Source organism: Sus scrofa, chromosome 9, assembly GCF_000003025.6.
Source record: "Sus scrofa isolate TJ Tabasco breed Duroc chromosome 9, Sscrofa11.1, whole genome shotgun sequence".
Classification (NCBI taxonomy): Eukaryota; Metazoa; Chordata; class Mammalia; order Artiodactyla; family Suidae; genus Sus; species Sus scrofa.
Window position 1 is genome coordinate 127,918,259 of NC_010451.4, and position 21,460 is coordinate 127,939,718.

The following is a 21,460-nucleotide window of genomic DNA, read 5'->3' on the forward strand; positions in this document are numbered from 1 at the left end:
TATGGGTTGCTGTGGAAATATATGAAGGAGGAAATAATTGAAGAATGGAGCAGGTGGAAAGGAAGAGATAAAGTAAATAGGAAAGATTTGGATATTCCAAAATAACTACATTTGGACACTGACTAAGTGTGACAGGCATTTGTGTCATCATGGAATTACTGGACCTTTAGCTTCCAGTGGAAATTTGGTATCATATCAGGTCTAAATCTGAGGTGTTTAGGAAGAGTTGGGCTAAGTGCCTAAGGGCATTTTCTGAAGGGAGCTTCAGAGAAGATAAACAATCCATGACCACAAGAGACTCATAATCTAGGAGTAGAGATTGCAGGTGAAAATTACCACACAGTATAGTGGATGACACCGACAGAGGCAGAAGAGGAGCAGGGGGACAAATGGACCCACTGGCACAGTACTGTGTAATAGTGATGGGAGAAATTAGGGCATTCTTGATGTTAAAAGAGAATCATTAATCTTCTGTGTAGGGAATAAAACAGACTCCGAGGCACAGAAAATTCAATCTAGAAGAGACTTTGGTCATTTCATTTGAAACCAACCATTTCATTGTTCAGGTGAGAAAAGCAGCATGGGATAGTGGCTAAGAACACAGGCTCTGGGGTCAGACTACTTAACCTTTCTGTATCCCAGTTTCTTCAGCAGCAGAGCAGGACTTTCTTGTGAGAATTAAATGAGTTAACACAAATAAGATGTTTAGAACAGTAACTGCCATGTAATAACTGCTCAATAAATGCCAGCTATGCTAATTTACAGTTGCAGGAACTTGGAAAGAGCCTGGCAGATTTCTAATACTTGCTCACTTTGGCCTTGTTGCATGTATGCATCAGGTAAGTAACAGAATTTCAAGGCTGAGTCCTACTTTTGCATTTATATTTGTTTGGTTTGGGTTGTTTTCTGGTTACTTGTATGACTTTATTAACTCATAATTAACTTTTTGTTCAATAAACTCAACTTTATTTTAAGGAAGATTATAGAGGCTATTATACTTATATCCATAGTAAAACTGACCAAAGGAATCAGTGCGCTGAAATTCCTGGATATTAGAAGGCCTTGACTACTCAGCTTTATTCCTTTGGGATCTCTGGCAACTGGCAGCAGTGAGCCTCCCCCACAGGGCAATATGCATTCAGAAACCCCTCGGGAGTTCCCATCGTGGCGCAGTGGTTAACAAATCCGACTAGGAACCATGAGGTTGCGGGTTTGATCCCTGCCCTTGCTCAGTGGGTTAAGGATCCGGCGTTGCCGTGAGCTGTGGTGTGGGTTGCAGACGCGGCTTGGATCCCGCGCTGCTATGGCACTGGCGTAGGCTGGCAGCTTCAGCTCCGAATCGACCCCTGGCCTAGGAATTTCCATGTGCTGCCGAAGTGGCCCTAGAAATGGCAGAAAGACAAAAAAAAAAAAAAAAAAAAAAAAAAAGAAGTCCCTTGACAGAGGCCGCGTCTGGCAGAGTCTAGCTGATCTGCCAGCTCCTACCTCTTGGGCTCAGAATTTTCTACTCTTTATGAAATAAAGCAACTGAATATTGGCTTCATACCCAGGGCTAGACATGCACACACACACACACTTCCAAACACATAAATACACATACTCTGACATCTGTGTAGGAATTGTCTTTAAAAACACAAAGATATCATTTGTATATCATCTGGGTCATAGGTAGATTGATCAATAAAAATGAATGATTGGAATTCCCACTGTGGTACAGCAAGTTAAGAAGCCGGCATTGCTGCAGCTGTGGCGTAGGTTGCAGCTGTGGCTTGGATTCAATCCCTGGTCCGGGAACTTCCATGTGCCATGAGTGTGGCCAGAAAAAAAAAAGGAGTGATTGAAGGAGAGTCTAATAAAGGAACTGTTTACAAACATGTGGGCAGTGTTTCTAAAAAGCAAACATTTAGTGCAATACTGTGGGGAGACATTTCCATCTTCAGGCCAGAAGGAAGATGTAAGGGATGGAATTATCCAGACCCTGAGAAGGTTCTGTAGAGGAGGCTGTGCAAGAGAACTTTGCCCCTCTTTAAAGGAAAGCAGTCACCATGTGGCCACTTAGGAGGGAGGAAATCCAAGAGAAAACTACTTCAAATTCATTTATCTCATGTCCTTCACAGCTCTGCCTGTGCCTCTCACAGGCTCAACCCAGCCGGTCCTTATGGATAAGATTCTTTGGGCAAAAAGTAGGGTATAGATTGTAGAGGTGAATTCCCACCCCTTTTGTTGCTCATAGTCAATGTTTGTTTGGGTGAAAAATTTGTATCCTCAACATATAGGATAGACAAAGCCTATTACCATGTAATTGTGGGATGATGTCTATTTTGTCATATTCTTACCTCAAACTTAAAATATTAGCCACACTAGTGCTATTCAAATGAAGTAGTAAAAAAAAAAAAAAAGGCTGATGGGTGTGAAGAAATAATTGACATAAAAGATAGCTGCTCTTCTTGCCTCTATAGGCAGCCACAAGTTCAGTTGATTTAAGTTAATTATTGCTTTCTTCTTCCACCATTTATTCCTGCCAGGATCTCAGCTGGCCAGGTACTTGACTTGATGGGGTACCTCAGCCTTCTTTCCAGTGGGATCTGAGTTCCTGATGGTCTCATCCTCATTGGGGTCCCATAGTGTCCACTGTGTACTGTTCAAAGATGTCCATCCACAAACATGATGACTGATAAACTCTCTGAGATATCTTCTGGGTGATGGTACATGAGGTAAGGCTAGTATTTTCTTTTTTCTTTTTTATTGAAGTATAGTTGATTTACAGTGTCATGTTATTTTTAGATTTATAGCACAATGATTCTTTTCCCTTATAGATTATTTAAGAACATCGATTATGGTTCCCTGTACTATACAGTATGTCCTTGTTGGTTATCTGTTGTGTACACAGTAGTGTGTATGTGTTAATCCCATCCTACTAATTTATCTCTCCCACTCATCTTCCCCTCTGGTAGCCATAACTTTGGTTTCTATGTCTGTGGGTCTATTTCTGTTTTGTAAATAAGTTCTCTTGTATCTTTTTTTTTTTCACATTCCACTTATAAGTGATATGGTATTTGTTTTCTCTGGGTTACTTCACTTAGTGTGATAATTTCTAGGTCCATCCATGTTGCTGCAAATGGCACTATTTCATTCTTTTTTATTGCTGAGTAATATTCCATTGTGTATATATAGCACATCTTTATCCTTTCATCTGTCAGTGTACATTTAGGTTGCTTCCCTGTCTTGGCTATTGTGAGTAATGCTACTCTGAAGATTGGGGGAAGGCTAGTATATGTTCGAGCATAAGTTTATTGCGCACTTTGTTATTAAGATGCGCTTCCTGGTTGGAGGTAATGTTCCCCCACTACAGTTGATAAGAAGATGGGTGACATTCTCTAAATCCACAAATGGTGATGCTAGCAGAACTGCTGTAGGAAAGAACAGCACCCAAAGTGTGTGTCTGTGTCTCCATGTCGTGTTGCGGGGGGTGGGGTTCAACAAAAGGAATTCGTCGTTGTGCAGCCAGATGATCACTCTGGGGCACACTGGCCTGCTTTTGGCAGGGTGGGCACTCAGCAATGGTTAGCCACACTGGCCTTCGTGAGGGGAGCCCATGGTGTCCACCCTCTTCACAGTTGCTATCCCTGCCAACTTTGTACCCGAACTCTTTGAGTGAGCTGTGCTTCTGAAAAGGGCTGACTGACTGGCATCATGATAAGAACCATTCTTCTGAGAGTGTGTACATTGGACACATTCTCATATTCTTGTGCTTACCTGAGATGTCCATCCTCAAATCTCATTGTTTCACCTTCCTATCACAAACTTCCAACCTTGTTCTTTTAAAGACTCTATCCAGTTACCTAACCTGATGGTAGCTTGGCAAATAAATATCCCACCTATACTCACTACTTGTCCTTCAGATTTCCCACTGGTGTCTCCTATTGACCAAACCATCTAGAAATGGGAGGGCAGGGAACCCTATTGATGCATACCATAGGGTCAGGCACCCAGGGCACAGAGTAGGGAGGATAAGGGGGAAGGGTCTACCCTGGGACTTTCTGTCTGCTTCCTTGGTATTTAGATTTGATACAGAGCACCAGATTGGAAAAGAAGAAGTAAAATTTCTTTTATTTGCTGGTGACATGATGGTATATATATATATAAAATATTAAGGCATTTAAGAAAAAAAAACCTACTAAAACTAAATTAATTTAGTGTGGACACAAGAGTCAAAAGTTTTCTACAAAAACCGATAGTATTTCTACATACTAGTAACACACAATTTCATTCACAATAGCATAAGAAAACAGAAACTACTCAGGAATAAATTTAACAAAATATGTGCATGACCTATATACCGGAAACTATAAATCCTTGATGAATGAAATTTAAGGAGACCTACATAAATAAGAGATTTACCATGTTTCGAAATCAAAAGACTTGATATTGTTAAGATGTCAGTTCTACCTAAATGATATAGAGTTTTAATGCAGTTACAATAAAATTTCAGCAGTCACATCTGAGAACTTTATTGGACATGGCTTAGCGCCAGGGCCTGGTGTGCCCAGTGCACTGCCCCATGGCCCAGGGCAGCCAGGGCTGCAGGAGCCGGTTTCTTCCAACAAGCCTCAGAGCAAACAGTAACCTCACAATTTAAAGTAGAAATTGACAAGTTAATTCTAAAATGAATATGAGAATACAAACAAGTACAGCCAGAGCAGTTCTTAAAAAGAAGAATAAAGTTAGAAGAGTGACACCACTTTGTTTTGAAGGCTTACAGTAAAATACAGAATCAAGACAATGTGGTCTGAGTGAAAGGATAAGCATGTAAATCAGTGGAACAGAATAGATTCCAGAAGTGTACCTACATGTATATAGTCATTTTTCTTTAGGCAAAAATGCAACATATTTTCAATAGGAAAGAAAAACCTTTTCAGCGAATGGTGCTGGATCAACTGGATATCTGTATGGAAAAAAAATCATCAACTTTTATCTTCCTTACATAATAATTAACTCAAAATAAATTTTAGACCTAAATGTAAAAGCCATAGCTATAAAACTTAAAAACAAAACAAAACTGAGTGACTTTAAATAAGGCAGAGATTTCTTAGGGCAGCAGGAGCAAAATCATTTTAAAAAAAAGATGGAGTTCCCGTCGTGGCACAGAGGAAATGTATCTGAATAGGAACCATGAGGTTGCAGGTTCAATCTCTGGCCTTGCTCAGTGGGTTAAGGATCCAGTGTTGCCATGAGCTATGGTGTAGGTCATAGACGAGGCTCAGATCTGGTTTTGCTCTGGCTGTGGCGTAGGCCAGTGGCTGTAGCTCCAATTGGACCCCTAGCCTGGGAACTACCATATGCCGCAGGTACGGCCCTAAAAAGCAAATAAATAAATAAAATAAAAAAGAAATAAATTGGAATTTCTCAAAATTAAAAACCTTGGCTCCTCAGACGACAGTGTTAATAATAAAAAGAAAAGCCACAGTTTGGGAAGAAAATACTGTATCTGACAAATAACATGTATGTCGAATTTATAAAAACATTTGCATTGGAAAAGTAAAACATCCCATTTAATAAATTAGCAAAATATTGAAAAGACACCTCTCCAGAAAAGATTTATGAATAGTCATCAAACACATGAAAACTTGCTCATCAATCAAATGAGAATTTCAAGAGAAAACCATAAGTAAGTCACACTAGCCACACATTTTAATCGCTAAATTTAAAAACACTGATGGACAATAGTAATTGTTGGCAAGAACTGGAACTCTCTCATATGCTCCTGTTGGTAGACTCCTTTGCACAGCTCTTTGGCCCTTTCTTACAAATTCCAACCACTTGAAATGACCTAAATACTGTCAACAGGTGAGTGATCTAAATACCCATCAACATAAACTAAATGTGATCCAGGGTTGTCACTGCTGTGGCGTGCCTCAATCCCTGGCCCAGGAACTTCTGCATGCTGCAGGTGTGGCCAAAAAAAAAAAACAGAAAAAAACAAAAACAAAAATGTGGAACATTCTTACACAACCTAGCTGTTCAAATTAGCATGTAGTCTTTGTAAATAAAGTGGGTTTTTTTAACCTTAAAAAGAAAACGAAATTTGAAATATCTGTGCAGTGAACTAGTACTCAACAAGAAAAAAATCAATGAACTACTGATACATTCAACAACGTGGATGAACTTCAAAGTAGTTATGCTGAGGGAAAGAATCCAGAAGTCAAAGAGTTCATACTGATTCAATTTAGATAAAATTCTGGACAATGAAAACTAATCTATAGTGAGAGAGAGAGTAGATTGGTGGTTGCCTGGGGCTCAAGATAGAGAGAGATGAGAGACTTCAAAGGACACGAGAGAATTTTTCTCATAATGGAAATGTTTTACATCTTAATTGTGGCTGTGGTTTCGTGGATGAACGTATCTGTCAAAGTCCACTGAATTGTATCCATTAAATGGGTGCATTTATTGAACATATGTTGTACTTTGATAAAGTTGTTTCAAAAATTTAAAAAGATGTTTGACGCTGTCTTCAGATGTAAATTCAGGATCTCCAGGTAGTATTAATTCCTGTCCATCTGGTCTGGTTGTGGATCCTTATGTTTTGGTCATCTGTAATTTAAAAAGGACAAGTTATCTGCACTATTCTTTCTGCCCCAAACACAGTGGTGGATCAGAGATAATATAACCAGAAATAAAAATTTCCACTCTGTAAAAGAAGAAATGAACATCAGCGAATCCATAAAAATGATGAAATGCTGGTGTGGATGCGCTGTGAATGCCCCTTCCCCTCAAGGTAGGAAAATTCTTTAATTAGAAGCTGATTTTACTCATTTGGAGTGAAGACTTTGTCCACTGGTCCTTGGCTCTGTCTTTCAGAAGTTGTTGCTTGTGCATCTTCTTCTTCAGCCACCTCTGAAGAGGGTGTTGGAAATCATACCCTCCCTACGGCATCCCTGGTTTATTTCCTGATGGTGCAACATTGCATACAGTTAGAGGCATGGGTAGACGGGGCCATGGTTCTTGGCAATGCAAGTCCCTTATGAACCTAGGCTTCAAGCCCATTTGCTTCCAGTCAGTACCACATTCCAGGTTCTTAAGTCAGAGCAGTCAAACTTAAATTTCCTTGCGTCCCGGCCCCATGCCTCTCTCAATTTAATTGCAGCAATCCAAAGGACACTAAGCTTGCAGTGGGGGTGGGGGTGGGGGGAGGCTAAATCTTTAATTTCCTTTTTCGTTTTTTTTTTTTTTTTTTTTTTTTTTTAGCATGACTGAGTTTTACTGTACTTTTGTAGCATAAAAACTTTCCACTGCTTGGATTCTAGAAATACCCAGTTTTCCAACACTTTGAAACCCCATCGAATGGCACCCTATCCCTCTTTGTGCCTAACATGCCAAAGAGCCACTTCCTGCCCAAATTAATCATTATTGTTTTTTATAATGATTTTTATTTTTTCCATTATAACTGGTTTACAGTATTCTGTCAATTTTCTGCTGTACAGCAAGGTGACCTTGTCACACATACATGTATACATTGTTTTTTGTCACATAATCATGCTCCCTCATAAGAGACTAGATATAGTGCTATACAGCCAGGATCTCATTGCTTATCCATTCCAAAGGAAATAGTTTGCATCTATTAACCCCAAATTCCCAATCCATCCCACTCCCTCCCCCTCCCCCTTGTTTTTAATTGCCAACACATTTTTAACATTTTATTATCCAACATCATCCATTAGGGCTACAAGTCTGCCTTAGAACTTATCACAGATTACAGCTTTACCAAATGTTTAGATGCCTAACCTCTAACCCATAGTTGAGCTTCTCTTGTGGCAGCACCTCATGTCTAAAAACAATTTCTCTAAGATTTAGGGATGCTAAAGATAAGCCCTGAAATCTCATAAACTTAACAAGCAGTTTGTTTCTTGCTTATGTTGAGGCTGGTCTGTAGTAGGGGCAGGGATCCGGCTCCTTAGTCATCCCCATCCTAAGTCTGTTGGGTTCTGCTCTCTTCATCACCCAGCACCTAAAGTCTCCTTGGGCATTAGCATTCTGCTAAATGATGGGGGAAGGATGACTTGCAACATTTCTGCCCACATTTCACTATCAAATGAAGTCATATGGCCACCTTTGACTTTAAAGGTGTCTGAAAAAATGTCTAGTTTGACATAAAGAGTTTAGCTGATCTCTGTCCAAGAATCTAATTGTGTGGTGGGAAATTAGACATATGTTATTTAGTGATACTCCACCTAGAACACAGTTAAATGGAGCTGTGTTGGATCATATAGGAGCTAAAGCAAAGTCAGAAAAACATCACTGTCTGATATTAAAGTCAGTGAGAGTAACTATGAAAATGAAAGAGCTCGGCTTAAGCAGGAAGATTTGCAAATATGTTGAGCATGCATTTTCCAAATTCAATTAGAGTGAAGTAGTGTATCATTGGGAAGATAATATAATACAACTTATGCAAAAAAAATGTGACCTTAATTGTACTGTAGTACATTTTGTGTACTGTTTCAAAAAAGTGTTTTGAAAAAGGATGATTCTTTTTACTTTATCATAACCTGGGGACAGTATTCCTCAGGTCCATTTGCTGTAACTTTAGTCTCGCTAGAATTATGATTATTAATTTTAATAGCTATTTGGACTATTGATTTATTTACCAGAAACCAATCTCTATTCTGTGATCTTTGAACAAGTTAATTTATTTTTCCAAAAACTCCATTTCACTGATAAAGAAACTGAGTCATATTAATGAAATGACTTGTACAACAGGCTACTGGAAATTCAGTTGGCAGGTTGCAGAGTTGGATTTGAGTGTGGTTTTACCTGAGGCCAAATCTCTTGATCTCAGATAATGCATGATCCTGACTCTCGCGGGAAATAGACACTGCTACTAGAAAGGGGGAGCTCTGGGGTAGTGAAGTCATATCTTCAGTGAAACAAATAGATTTATCTTCTTGTTTATATGTCTTGTGTGAGTCTTGATGGGTTTTGTAGTGTACCCTCTGTATTTTCAGGTGCAAAAAAAAGAAAAACAAATTTTAAAAACAGTACTATGCATCCATCATTAGCATGATTTATATAGTTATTAATAGGATGCTTAAATGTCTGCCTACTAAGTGCTACTAAGTGCTCTTCATTTTGTACAATAATCCACAGATGGTCTCAGTTTTACTTTGTGTGTTTCTTAAATCTGGCATTATGTCTAAAATCACCTATCACAAGGGTACTATTTGCACTTTTCTCTATTGGAAATAAATCACTGATCTGATCTTCAATATCTTAAGATAAAACACTTAATTCTACCTCAATGTCCATCAGTAGATCATTGAATAAAGAAGAGGTGGTATATATAGATGATAGATAGACACATATACATACAATGGAATATTACTCAGCCATTAAAAATATGAAACCTTGCCATTTACAGCAACATGGATGACCTAGAGAGTATTAGGCTAAGTGAAATAAGTCAGACAGGAAGGACAAATACTGTATGGGTTCACTGATACATGGAATCTAAAACAACAAACAAATTAATAAACATAACAAAACAGAAAAAGACGTAGATACAGAGAACAAATGGGTGGTTGCTGGAGGGAAGAGGGGTAGGGGGATGGGTGAAATAGGGGAAGGGCATTATTAGGTATAAACTTCCATTTATGAAATAAATAAGTCATAGGAATGTAATGCACAGCATAGGGAATATAGTGAGTAATAACCCTGTATAGTGACAGATGGTAACTAGTCTTATCGTGATCATTTCATGATGTATAAAAATATAGAATCATTATGTTGCACACTTGAAATTAATGTACTATTATAAGTCAATTATACTGCAATTAAAAAATAATTCTAGGGAGTTCCTGTTGTGGCTCAGCATAAACGAATATGACTAGTATCCATGAGGACACAGGTTCGATCCCTGGCCTCTCTCAGTGGGTTAATGATCCGGCTTTACCATGAGTTGTGGTGTAGGTCCCAGACCCAGCTTGGATCCTGTGTTGCAGTGGCTGTGGTGTAGGCCAGCAGCTACAGGTCCGATTTGACCCCTAGCCTGGGAACTTCCGTATGCCTTTGGTGCAGCCCAAGAAAAGACAATAATAATAATAATAACTATTATTATTATTGTGCTATCAATACCACAAAACACTAGGACTAATATGAAGGAACCGTGCAACATGTACATGAATCTGTTCTTGCTCTGGTCTTAGTCATCTCATTTTACTCAAGTGTGAAAATTCATATAACCTTAATAACAAACTATCTTCTACCCCAATTCTCTTTTGAGGTTGTTCTTGCTGGACCAAGTAACAAAATTAGAAGCAAATAATTCTGCATAAACAAATTTCATTACTTCAACGTTTAAAATTTAATGAGCATCATGGTCCACTAATGTTTTCTTTAAATATGATTAGTATTTTTCTCCTTTGCTGTGTTTACAGAATTCTCATGAGATCTTATTCTCTTTGGACTCAACAATTTGATTAGTTGTCTCCCTCTTGCTGTGAGATTAACATATCTATGAATGTTTGAAAATAGACCCTGTAGCCAGAATCTGATTTTTGTCTTGAAACATCTTATAAAGCTGGATGATGTACCCCAAAATATGTGGAAGGACGAAGACTGAGAAATCATTTATTTTGTAAAACAACTTATAGTAGAAGAATCTCTGCATAGTACCATTCTTTCACATTTAATCATTGAAAACTGTTTTAGAATAGCTTGAAAATCAAGCAAATTCACTGATTTGTGTTATTCCATAGCAACCCAACACTAAAGAAAATACTGAACCGAGAGGCTTGTGCCCACAAATAACCTTGCCTCTGCCTTGGGGAATCCTACGAAATTCCAGAAACATGAGCCGATGCTTTAGTAACTATAACAATGTTATCAAATACAAACACACAAGGCGTTCTTTTCCAAAGTGAGTCTACAAACATTGGGATTTCCTACTCAAGAGTGTTTTCATTGGAGAGAGCTTCAACAGGGTGAAAAGTTTAAACAGTGCCGCACCCTCGGCACATGGAGGTTCCCAGGCTAGGGGTCCAATCGGAGCTGTAGCCGCCAGCCTAGGCCAGAACCACAGCAACGCGGGATCCAAGCCACGTCTGTGACCTATACCACAGCTCACCACAACGCTGGATCCTTAACCCTCTGAGCAAGGCCAGGGCTCAAACCCACAATATCATGGTTACTAGTTGGGTTCCTTAACCACTGAGCCACGATGGGAACTCCCACAATAGGATTTTGAAGTCTCAATATCACATCCTCTGTTTTTCTTTTCTTACTGTGACTTACTTTATGATGTAGTAACTCATCAGGCCTCTTCATGCCTCAGAAGACAATAGTGCTGTGATTTTGAGTTGTATCTTTATTTTTGAGGTTACCACCAGAGACAAAGTACTAAAAAAAAAAAGCCATATTAAATAAGATATGAATTTGTGGTTATTGTTGTTCTGTTTATAAGGAAGCTTTAGAAAAGGTGAAACTATGGTGACAGAAAGCACCTTAGGGGTTGCCCAGGGCTGGGGTTGGGAGCAGAAGTTTCTGCAGAAGGGAAGAGGGATCTTTCTGAGGGGATGGAAGTGTTCTCAGATGGGCTGGGCTGTGATGACAGGTGCACCGCACAACTGCATGCATATACCCAAGGCCACCGAACCCAGTACTAAGAGTGGTATCTAAATCATACCTCCATAAAGAGGCAGTCTTTCTGCAGCTCCCCTTCCCTCATTGGAAAGGCTAAGTCTTCACCATGGCCCCCAAGGCCTGGTGTGATCTGGCCCCCTCCCTGCCTCTCTGTGCTCACTTCTCTCCCCTCATGCACCCGCCCCTCCCCCATTGGCCTCCTCACTGTACCTTCATCATTCCAGGCACCTCCCATCACCTCCCACGGCAGAGCTTTGGCTCTGGCTGTTCTCCTCCCCCCAAACACTCTTCCCCAGGTGTCTGCAGAGTCCCTCTCTCACATTCTTCGGGTCTGTCACTCTCAGAGAAGTCCTTCCAGAACACCCTATTTAAAAGACAGAAATTCCCGTCGTGGCACAGTGGTTAACGAATCCGACTGGGAACCATGAGGTTGCGGGTTCCATCCCTGGCCTTGCTCAGTGGGTTGAAGATGCGGCGTTGCCGTGAGCTGTGGTGTAGGTCGCAGACACGGCTCGGATCCCGTGTTGCTGTGGCTGTGGTGTAGGCCGGCAGCTACAACTCTGATTAGACCCCTAGCCTGGGAACCTCCATATGCCTTGGGAGCGGCCCTAGAAAAGGCAAAAAGACAAAAAAAAATAAATAAAAGACAACCCTCCTACCCATCCCCCCTTGCTCCCCACCCCCCCTCCCCAAATATCTTTCTTTCCATGGCCCTTATCGCCATCCGAGCTGCTGTGTATTTCCCTTATTTACCTTGTTCACTGTATGTCCCTGTCCACCCTCTCCCCTTCCTTCCGGAGCAGAGCTCCAAGCGGGAGGGGCCTCTGTTTTTTTCCCAGCTGTGTCTTCCAGCATTAGCACAGGATTAGCACATTAGCTGAAGGAATGAATGGCAGGGCTCTGGGTCCTGTGTCTGAGCCCATGACTACAGGCAGAGCAGGCTGGCTGGGGTGTGAGTCTGGGCCGAGCATCTGGCTGCTCTGTGCTGGGCCCCACGAGTCAGGACGGGGTAGCGGCGGCTGTGGACAGAGCAGTGACTAAGACACTGTTCTTGCTTTTGGACTTCTGTTTCCAATCTCTCACAATTCGTAGGAACATCTGCTAAGCGGCCCAGGAGGGCTGAGAAGCAGCTGAGACCCTGAGGGCCAGGCAGGGGCCAGGAGGCAGCCTGACTTTCCAGCAGGTCCTTGCTGGCTGCCAGTTTCCACCCACGATGGGCATCAGGAAATTCCATCTCAGCCTAGCTTCTGTTTCAAAGTCCATTCATTCCAGGTATACTAAGCTCTTGCTTTGCCCTTGGCTCTGAGCTTGGCAGCCCTGGGGACACAGTGCTGATGGAGTCTCTGTCCTCCTGGGGCACCTAGTCCAGTGGGAAAGACATACAAATTGGCCCCCAGATGGTGATAACCCCGGGTGGGCAGGGCTGGGTTAGGGAGCTAGTCTGGCTTCAGAGCCCAGAGGCGTCACTTGACCCAGTCTGAGGGGGTCAGAGAGACTTCTGGGGGAGAGGGTGTCTGTGATCTGTGGGACCAGGGAGGTTCAGCCAGGTAGAGGGGGGGAATGGGAAAGGTATTATGAGAGGTAGTAAGCCGCACTCTTGGAAATAAAAAAAGCTGACCCTCCTCTAGTCCAGTGCTTCTCCAGCAGGAGTGAGTCTGAGAACATTCGGCAACGTCTGGAAGCATTTTTGTTTATCACAGCTGGGGAGTGTGTGCGCTACTGATGTCCAATAAGCAGAAGCCAGGGATGTTCCCACACATGCCGCAACACACAGGACAGCCCCCCAACTCCAAATGTCAGCAGCACCAAGAGTAAGAGATCCTAGTCTAATCTGAAGACAAGTCTGGCTGCCCAAAGCCTTGATATGCTCAAGAGTTTGTTCTTTATCCGCAAGGCAGAGATAGGCTTGAAAGGTTTTAAGCAGAGATAGGACAAGAGAAGATTCTAGGTGTGTCTGGAAACTCATGGCTGTCAGGGCATCTTGAGCCCTGGTCTCTCTGACCCTACCTCCCAACCTCCTGCAATAAACAACGGAACTTCAGAGGAGGAGAGACTTCCTTTCAGCAAGCCTGGGAAGCCCCTGAGGACAGGGAGGAGAGCACTAAGGTGATAAGACATTTCTTAGGCTGCCTCCAGGACAGGCCCAGGTTGGGGTGGTGGAAAGATTCAGGTATGCCGGGCTCTTTCATAACAGTCTTATCGTGGCATCCTCCCCAGGTGACATTACTTGACCTTTCTCAGGGCTCCGTCAGTCCCTGGCACAGTCCTTTTTCACCACCCTAGTCCTCTAGAACTTTTAAGTCTGTTTATACATGTCTCCTCTCCCACTGCACTGAAGCCAGGGACAAGGCTGGAGCCACCGCTGTGGCCCATCACACGGTTGGCCCCCTGTCCATTCCTTCCACTTACTGCTGGAGACGTGAAGCCCCAAAGAGGCACAAGACCTGCCCAAGGTCACACACAATCAGCTTCATCCTTGTCGCCTAGTTCACACTCCTGTCCCTTGTGCTGCTTCCCATGTGGCAGTGACATCCCAGTGGATGGGTCCATAGCACTTTGCTGTCACTCCAGTGACCCTGGGTGCCTGAAAGGTGCCTGGTGTGCTCTACAGCCCCAGTTTAGTTGAGGAGGTGATGGTCAGAAGCCATCAGCACCTGGACTAATTCCCCCATAATATGAATTTATGCTAAAAGCATACCCATCCCAGACCTGACCAGCTTGGGTCAGGAGTGTCTGGTGACATCTCCCTGGGATGGATCCCAAACCCCACCTGGCTGATGCTGTGCAAGCACCCCACTTTAGTCTCACTGTTCTGTGGCTTCCCATCTTTAAAACAGAGCTGTTGGCCTCCACAGCCCTTACCCATGATGAGTGTCTGACTTCCCCAGTTAATCACTGCCCTCGCCTCAGGAAAGGCAAGCAGGACCCTGGAGTCTGGTGGTCTTAGGTACGAGTGAGCAGGGGACCAGGAGCACAGCAGGCCCCTGCTCCCCACACTGGCAACTTCCTGGCCCCGGACCGTGCCTGCAGTGGGTATACGAGGTCCCTCTGGGCAAGGGGCCCTTCTGCCCTGGATTCCGTGCAAAGGTGCAGGACTCACTCAAGGGGAGGGAAAAACCCCCAGGCCCACCTCTGCCTTTGTGCTTGACAAGGACCTCCAACCCAGCCCCTTCCTGCTCAGCTATCATCTGGATTTTTCAAAATACTACTTTTAATTAACCTGAGACCCTCACTGTACCTTCAGCATGGTGTGCGTTGCTATTCTAATTTCTTAAATCTCTTAACCTGAGTAGCAAGCCACACACAAGGATAAATCTCAGGACAATGACATTAGAAACTAACTTTCCAATTGGACAGTTTTCTATATTATTTACCATTGAGGTTTTTTTTTTTTTTTCCAATAATCTACTTAGAAAAGAAAGTTATTCGATCTTTCATGAAATTTATAAGATGGCCTTTATTGAAAAGGTCCTCTCCTCTAAATTTTAAAGTGAAGAGGCCTCTTAAGTGGTAGATTTGGTAGCAGACAACTCTTCAAAAGGTCCTAGCCAGTTTTCCTGGTCTGCAATTTAACTTTCTGTTTGTTATCTTCTATTAATAAAGTACCTAAGAAATAATTCTCACTTGAGAATCACACTTTTCCACAGTAAGGATGCACAATATCACTTTTCTCATTTGAAAAACTCATGGAGTTTTTCCCATTTAACTCATAACAGTGGAGCTACGACTGCATGCTGGACTTTTAACCTTTAAGTTAATAAAACAGTGATGATCTTGAGTTCTGCAGTCAGAAGGTAACAGGTGAAAACACTAGCTGTCTTTTTCTTGCTGGAAGGCACTGGACAAGTTATTTAATCTCTTTATCACTCCATTTCTTTATCTTTAAAATAGGGATAATAATAGCATCCACTTTGCATCATGGTCATAAGAATTAAATGAATGTTTATGCCGTGCCTGGCTTATCAATAAATGTTTGTAGTGTATTCAGCCCTGTCCTTTCTAGATAGAAAGTGTAAACACTTGGCTTTGGAATGAACCAGATGCTTTTCATTTCATCACATGACCTTTGTATGTGTTATTTCCCTGTAAACTCTTCTGGCTGATATTTTCATATTAAAACTCTAAGGGAGGTGATCTTGTTGTGGTTCGAGGTTAAGAACCTGACTAGTATCCGTGAGGATGCAGGTTCAATCCCTGGCCTCACCCGGTGGGTGGGTTAAGGATCCCGCGTTGCCGTGAGCTGTAGTGTAGGCTGGCAGCTGCAGCTCTAGCTCAACCCCCAGCCTTGGAATTTCCATATGCCACAAGTGTGGCCCTAAAAAGAAAAAAGGAAAAAAAAACTGTCAGCGATACTTTGATGATTAAAGCCCCGGTCTGTAGAAGAGGAGGTTTAATAAAAGTTCAATTTCTTTTATTCCACCTGGGACCTCTGCCCAAAAGTGTATTTACGAAGCATTTATTTCCTTACTATGTATTTTGCCCCTTGTGTATACAAGTCGTCTTATTCAACAGGCTATTCAGTATCTAGTATAATGCCTACACCTTATTAGGCTTCAAGCAACTATGTGTTGAACTATGTATTTCATGCTGTGGAAGAGATAATTCTCTGCAACTTAGGACAAGCAGAGAGAAGACTCATGAAGGAAATACGATTTAAGTGGATCTTGAATAATGTTTGGAAAAGGTGATTTTTAGGAGAACTGCTTATGATATAAGAACGGAGAATGATATTTAGGAGAACTGCTTATGATGACGAGCAGCCCACAAAACCTAAATTTCAAATATGGGCAAGAATGATGATCAGTGTAGAAGTTCTAGAAGTGATAACCTTTACATCTGATATGGGAGATATTTAGAGTTCCCAGGCAGGAGAGATACGATCTTGGAGGGCGCATAGGGAAAAGTGAGTATTTGGTGGTGGTATTGGAAATGGAAAAAAAAAAAAAAAGTTATCTTTTCCATCTTTTGAAAGTGGTGGAATAGTTCTTTAGGCAGGTCACAATTCTGATTTAATAAAATTAAATAAAAGCAGTTTTCCTTCAATATATTTTCCTTACTTTGGTTTTAACTTTTCTGTTTGGGTTGGAATTGTTCCATTGACATTAAGGAGATTACATACATGCATAGAAAGAAGCTTTGGAAGCTTTGCTGTCTTATAACTAGGATGCAACATTGTCAGGGGGTAAAGTCTTTTTAGTAACAGGAAAAAGTACAAAGGCACTGGTGTTCTCTTAGATGGCATATTGTCACTGGAGGTGTCAACAGGTTAGGGTTTTAGTTGAGGTGGTGGACAAATGGCCTCAAAAGTTTCATGGAGTTTTTTCTCCTCCACAGCACTCCTAGACTACAGGAGCAGAATTAGCTCACGGCTAGGGGAAGGCTATGTTTGGCAGGAGGTAAAAGCCTCGAGACATGGAAACTGTGGCTGTTGCCAGAGGTTTTTCAAGGGTGTGAGTCCAGGTGTCCTGATTTTGAAATTGCTTTTTGAGGCTACCTCCTCCTGGGTTAGAGGACAAGGATTGGTTTCTCTGTTTATTCTCATGCTGGAACTAGAAAAGGATGAGGTGACTCTGAGAGCTCCAGATAATTACCTTTGACGACTTGCTTAAAAGGACTCTCTCTATTCATAAACTCTTCCTTATTTCTTTTGTGAAAAAAAAACAAAAACAAAAACAAACTCATTTCCATTTCCAATGACTATACTTCTGGAGCTTGTCATGCAGAACTGCTCTATTTGAAATTCTCAACTCAGTCATTCTATTCTTGGCCACAGCCTTTTTTTTTTTTTTTTTGTCTTTTTAGGGCCGCACCTATGGCATATGGAGGTTCCCAGGCTAGGGGTCAAATCCAAGCTATAGCCACTGGCCTATGCCACAGCCACAGCAATGCCAGATCCAAGCTGCATCTGTGACCAATACCACAGCTCATGGCAATGTCAGATCCTTAACCTGCTGAGTGAGGCCAGGGATGGAACCTGTGTCCTCATGGATACTAGTCAGATTCATTTCCACTGACCACAACAGGTACTTCTGCCACAATCTCTTTATCAGTTACACCTTCACTTTTTTTTTTTTTTTTTCCACCTTCACTTTTTATTCTGTGATCTTGAGAGAACTTGGAATTCTAGGACCATTTTTCTTTATCTTCACCCATCAGTTTTTTTGTTTTTTTCAATAACTCAACCTTCCCCTCCATCTGATTCCATGGTTCACATTCTGACCTTTTCTTTTACCAGTAATCTACGTCCCAATCTACTGTTCCCACTGTCTTGTAAAATTCCATGCTTGGAGGATGACTGTTACGAGCACTCCATCGGCAAAGTACGCTTGTACTCAGTGCCTCCCCAACCTCCTTCTTATTCTTAGAACACCTTATTACTTAATTCTAAGTGGAAATAAAACCATCAAATGAGAACCCTCTCAACATCCATCTCTAAGTCAAAGATTCACCTGCCTCCATACTCACTTTTCTCCTCTTTTGAAAGAAATGGTCTCCCTCCTTTTAAAGTCCATCTCCCTCCCTGAGCTCTTTGCCTTCCTATTCCACCTGCCTCTCAAAGATGTCACCTATTAATGATCCATCTCTCTCTGGTGACATTCTGTATTCTCTCCTTCCTTTATTCAAGCTTCCATGAAGCTTGCTTAAATCTCTCCTATCCCAAGGACAACGAAAACTTCTACTCAGGTCTTTCTTTCCCATGAAAGACACCTCTTCGAATGCATCACCATCTCTTACTCTTGCACTTCCCAACAGCCTCTTTAGGCTTCGTATTTTTCTCTATGGCTTTTGCCTTTACAAGTCTATTATAATAGATTTGTTCTCACTAAGGATGACAATGATTTCTTGTAGTTAAAGTCAATGGATAATTATTATTCTTTGTAACTTTTGGTATCATTTAACACTGCTCCTCTGTTCCTTTCTCTTGGAATCTTTCTTTCCTTGATGTCTGTGATACTACCCTTACCTGTTTTCCTTTTTTCTCTATTTTTCCTTGCTAATTTCTCTCTCTTTTTTTCTTTTTATGGGCTCACCTGCAGCATATGGAAGTTCCCAGGCTAGGGGTTAGTGAAACTAGTGAATCCTGCATCTTTCAAGAAAAATTTTCCCTGATGACTAAGTCTCTAAAAAGAGGAACAATTAACCCTATTTTTTCTTAACTTTATGCTCCAGGGGTTGAACAGCAGCTGCAGCTGCCAGGCTACACCACAGCTTGCAGCCACACCAGATCCTTAACCTACTGAGTGAGGCTAGGGATCGAACCCACATCCTAACCAAGACTACATCTGGTCTTTAACCTGCTGAGCCACAGTGGAAACTCCTGGCATGAAACTATTCCTTACATCTGTCTTCTATCTACAAGGGCTACTACCAATAGGTCATCTACCTCTTTTTATCTTCCACAGATCCTAACTTGATATTGTATACAATTCTACAGAGCGAGTGCTCAATAAATAATCAACACATCAGTGGGTGACCAACGACATTAAGCCACTTTACTTCACTGTGGGCATATTGTTAGCCAATTGTGGTCTAAGAGTTCTTGTACTGATTCAAACTAGTGAATCCTTCATCCTTCAAGAAAAATTTCTCCTGATGACTAAGTCTCTAAAAAGAGGAACAATTAACCCTATTTTTTCTTAACTTTCAGATTTTCCTTATCTGGCTATGGCGTCATAAATTGCCTATCTCATGTCCTGTGTTTGAGCCCACAGGAAAGTTCTGTTATTCTTATTGATCAGTTAACTCAGAGCTTGGTCAGTGCTTTTGCAGATATTAGTTGTTTTTACTCTCAAAGTCTTTTACAGATATTTAAAAAATTTGGCTTAATAAAAAATTATATAGTGTCTTAGATACTATTTTACATGTATTAATGCCTCTTTTTTTTCTTTTTGGTCTTACAAAGCAATCCCATAAGTAGCTAGGGATGGAACTAGTATTTTCCCCAGAGCATTTTCTCCTTAGTGTTATCTCAAAGCTCAAATCTGAAATCTGATTTTGTTATCCAATCTCACATAACACTACTGTCCCACATAGCATTTAGTGAAACAGTTCCATTGGAAACAAAAACAGATGCCATCAAGAAAAAATGGATTATAAATCAATTATACTTTAATTAACTACTCCCCCCAAAAAATTAAAAAATGGAATGTGCCTAGGAGGTGTCATAAGGTAGTGATAACAAATGTGAAGTCTGAAAGCAGATTGCCTAGGACCAAGTCTAAGCCTCCTAACTTTTTGGCTGTGGTACTTTGAGCATACTGATTTATCCATAAAAATGGATGTGATAATAGTACCTACCTCAGAGTTTCAAAGTTTGTTGAGAGGATTAGATTTAGGTATGAATAGTATTTGGTACAGTATATCAGTACATGGTGAATACATGTACCCACTGGAAGAACTGAGTGCAGTAGAGTCTAACTCTAGACACACAACACCAGGGTTCAAATCCCAGCTCTTCCTTTTCCTGTCCGTGTGACTTTGGGCAACTTAACTTAAATTCTCTGTGTTTTAGTTTCCTCATCTGTTACACTTGGGACCACATTAGTACCCACCTCATAAAAATGTTGTGCAGAATAAATGAGCTAGTGCCTATAAAATGCTCAGGAATGTTTTTAATTGAAAATTGCTTCTTTGGGTTTCCTGGCAGTTCAGCAGTGTTCAGATCCAGTGTTGTCATTGCTGTGGCTCAGGTTACTGCTGTGGTGAAGGTTTGATCCCTGGCCTGGGAACTTCTGCATGCTGCTGGCATGGCCCAAAAAAGAGAGAATGAAAATTTCTTCTTGTTAGAGGAACCCTCAAGATTTTTTCCAGGGTTAAGAACTCAGGATAGTTAAGGCCAACTAATTTGGTTGCTGTTTTCTTTGCAGTTGGCAAGTCAGTATGTAGGTATTTAAATAAACTCCAATGTTTTCAGATAAATTTATCATTTTTATTGTTCACATTTACTAAATTCCAATGAAAGGTATTGAGCTCACTCTGGAAAAATGAGCAGCAGAAGGAAAAACACCAGTGTCTAAACTCACATTCCATATATAGCTACTCACTCACTCACTAGGAGGCAAGCCTTTGTTTCTAGAAACTGACATTTTCTATTCTTAAAACCAGTATTTTGCTCTTTAGGATATCAGATAGATGCAGGTTACTGCATCCCAGATACATTCAAACTACTCCAGATCTGGTGCTTTTGTTCTCATAATCTCTTGCAATGTGCCAAATAAGTGAACAGATATCTGTTGCCATAAGGGATTAAATATAGATAGATGATAGGTAGGTAGATAGATTTTTGGGTTAGTTATGAACTAAGCTGTTTATGCCAGTTAATTAAGCCCTTTCTGTATCCCTTTTCTCAAATAGCTTTCCAACCAAAAATACAAACTTAACATTTCTATCTGAGCCTGTGCTACACTTCTCTGGAATACTGGAGTACTAGAGTACTGCAGTACACATCTGCTTATACACAACTGCTGCCTTCCAGAGAGTCAGGTCAATGTAAATTACACACTCAATTCTGTAATTATTTTTGAAACAAAATCTCCCTTTCTATTATTCTCCTTTCCGTTCCCTCTTCCTCTTTCTCTCCCTCCTTCTCTCAGACTCCACTCTAGTCGCACTGGCCTCCTTCTTGTTCCCTAAACACACCAGACATGCCCATTTTGTTGTCTATTTGGCAAACTCCCTCACTTCTTTTAAATCATTGCTCAAGGAGTTCCTTTCATGGCTCGGCAGTTAACAAATCTGACTAGAAACCCTGAGGTTGCGGGTTCGATCCCTGGCCTCACTCAGTGGGTTAAGGATCGACATTGCCGTGAGCTGTAGCGTAGGTCGCAGA

General features: G+C 41.3%; 1 protein-coding gene across 6 annotated transcripts in view; it reads left to right on the plus strand.

The window, feature by feature from the left end:
* Positions 1 to 21,460, plus strand: part of PLA2G4A (phospholipase A2 group IVA) — a 311,245-nt gene that overhangs the window by 64,678 nt on the left and 225,107 nt on the right. For all 6 annotated transcript variants that reach the window (XM_021063825.1, XM_021063826.1, XM_021063827.1 and 3 more), the window contains 2 exons: positions 766 to 839; positions 2,526 to 2,714. The gene's annotated coding sequence lies outside the window, so the exon portion shown is untranslated. The remainder of the gene's footprint in view (positions 1 to 765; positions 840 to 2,525; positions 2,715 to 21,460) is intronic.